The following is a 2963-nucleotide window of genomic DNA, read 5'->3' as shown; positions in this document are numbered from 1 at the left end:
AAATCCCTTCTGTAATACAAAATGCAGGTCCCCCCTCACAGGCTCCTCTAACTCAACACGTCCCAAGTGAATTCAGTTTACTTTCTGGCCCCAGAGCTGTTCCTTCTGGAAGAGCATCCTGGCTCCACCTGATAGCATTTCTCATGGCTTGTAATTATGCCTGTCTTGGTGGTGTTATTTGCTTAACGTCTGTCTTTTCTGGGAATTCTGCCCATCAGGAGGTGAAAAGTGGTCCCTCAGTGTAATGGTGCATTTTGACCTTGCCTTTCTTACAGAATGTTCCACGCCATGTTGCATTTGTTGATTTAGTTATCTATCTGTGACCAAAGACTATGAACTCCTTGAGCACAGGGCATGTTATGGACTGAAGGTTTGTGCCCCCCCTCCCCCGCAAATGCATATGTTGAAGCCCCACCCCTAATGTGATGGTATGTGGAGACAGGGCATTGGGGAGATAATCAGTTTTGTATGAGGTCATGAGGGTGAGGTCCTCATGATGGCATTAGTGCCCTTATAAGGAGAGACACCAGAGAGCTTGCTCTCTCTTTCCGCATACACACACTGAGGACAGGAAATGTGAGCACACTGTGTGATGGTGCTGTCTACAAGCCAGGAGGAGGGCACTCATCAGAACTGGACTGTGCTGGTACTCTGATCTTGGACTTCCAGCTTCCAGAACTGTGAGAAAATGGTCTATGGTATTTTGTCGTGACAGCCGGAGCAGACGGAGCCAGGGCACATTTTCCTTATCTTTGGCCTCCAGTTCCCAGCACAAAATAGCTGCTCAGAATTTTTTGAGCTGGCATCAAATAGGTGCTCACTAAAAAGTAGGTGCCGAAGGAAGGACTGTCTAGCTGAGAAGCCCAGCCATTCTTCAGGTTAGAGCCCACATCCTGGTCACCTCCTCTCGGCACATCTGTCATACAAGATGCCGAGAAAGCTTGACTCCAGACTGATTTCCCCTCCCCAGGCTCCCACTGTATAAAGGAGTGAGAACCACTTCCCAACGTGAAAGTGGCCAGGAACCAAAATCAATAACAAAAACATCAAATTACATTAGGCCTCACACAAGCTTGTTGTAGACCATCCTTTCCTGTTGGAAGAGTCATCTGGGCCTCCCAGGAAGAAAACAAGGGTTCCAGAAAGAGACACTCTCAGGAAAGACGGGAGGGTAACCAAAGGTCCTTCTGGGGAATGCCCTGGTTTTGGATGCCCCCAAACTATGTCCAGCTCCTGCTAAATGTCCAGCTCAGGCGAGGACACAAACCCCTTCCCTTGGTTTCTTGCGGTACACCTGAGGCAGCCCGAAGTCTTCAAGAGAACAGAACACCAAGAGAGCGTGGCCAGGATGCCTTGACCGGGAGCCCAGGAAGTCCAGCTTCTTGGGTTCCCCTCAGCCACATGCAGGCTCAGGAGAACCCCAGTGGCTGGTTCTCCTTTGCCCTTCTGGCCCAGGGTCCTTCAGCTCCAGTGTGTCACCGTAGAGACTGCCAGCACGCTTCTGACTGCAGTTGGGCAGCCGTGTCAACAGGAGTACCCTATCCTGCCCCAGCCTGGAATCTGCCATTTGTCCAAGCAGCTCTGATGCCTTTGAGTGGGGAATTTAAACCTATGTCTGGGGCCTAGGTGAACTCACTGCTAGTAGGATGGCCGTAGGTCTAGCTACTTTCAGTGGACAGGGATGGGAAGTACACAGGTGTATGCGTGCCCCCCACCCCAGCGTCTAATTTTAAGTTGCAACTTGATCCTGATGCCTTGAATTCTAATCTCAGGTTATATCTCTTTTTCCTCAATTCCATATTTGTATCTCTTTTCTTCCAGAGTGAGAACTTCGGTTTCCAGCAATATCAGTATATGTACTCATTTGCTCGATACACTAAAAGTAGTTTTGGAGTTGTCACCAATGCTATTACCCACAACAGGCCTACTCAATCAGATTCCAGCGTAACTGGGGACAGAGGCACCACCTCGTTACTGCTAGGTGAGGGTGGAATGCTCAGTTTACCCCTGGGCCTTTGTTGGCACCCAGAGCTGGGTAGGGGTTCTTGTTACTACTGGGTGAGGGTGGAAGTTCATGCTCCCCACTAGGTCTCCACTGATCTACCTCTGGTGAGGAGAAGAAGGAAGGAGTTCATTACCTACCACCCTCCACCTGGCACAGGGGGCCGGGCTGATTCCTGGCCCGAGGGCGTGGGAGTCCTGGCTGTCCATTTGGCCTTCTAAGACTCCGCTCTGGCAGGGAGTGGGAGGAGCCTATCTTTTCTTTTTTTCTTTTTTAATCTTTTTGGCTGTGCTGCACGGCATGTGGGATCTTAGTTCCCTGACCGGGGATCGAACCTGCGTTCCCTACAGTGGGAGCGCTGAGCCTTAACCACTGGACCGCCGGGGAGGTCCCCAAAGAGCCCCTCTTTACTGCAGGGCAGAGGTGGGGTTCTGGCTTCCCCCGTGTTCCCACTGCCACCATGTGGGCGTAGCCTTGTGTATTAGGGTTCTCCAGAGACAAAGAACCAATAGGATGTGTGTGTGTCTATATAAGGATATTTATTACAAGGAGTTGGTTCACGTGATTATGGAGGCTGACAAGTCCAATTCTGCAGTGCGGGCCGGCAGGCTGGAGCCTCCAGAGAGCCAATGGCTCAGATGAAGTCCAAGGCCGGTGCAGCCCCTCCCCTGGAACAGCTTCGGGAAAGCCCGCACATCTTCGCCTCTTGCCCACAGCTCCTGGGAGCAGCAAGCAAAGCCAGTTTCTTGCACGCCCAGGCTGGTGCCAAGAGAGGTCACAGGGCAGGCCTCTGTCCTGTGTCCCGTCAAGCAAGAGTAGGAAAATTAAAAACGAGAGGCTCATGACATTAAGGGTCAGGCTTGTCTGTGACTCAGATGAATTATAGCGGCACGTCCCTGTCGTGTCAGGGCAGTCTCACATGAAATACTCTTCAGGCTTTGTGAAGAAGGCAGGTAAAAAA

Source organism: Balaenoptera musculus, chromosome X (genome assembly GCF_009873245.2).
Source record: "Balaenoptera musculus isolate JJ_BM4_2016_0621 chromosome X, mBalMus1.pri.v3, whole genome shotgun sequence".
Classification (NCBI taxonomy): domain Eukaryota; kingdom Metazoa; phylum Chordata; class Mammalia; order Artiodactyla; family Balaenopteridae; genus Balaenoptera; species Balaenoptera musculus.
Note: the sequence above shows the minus strand (reverse complement) of the source record.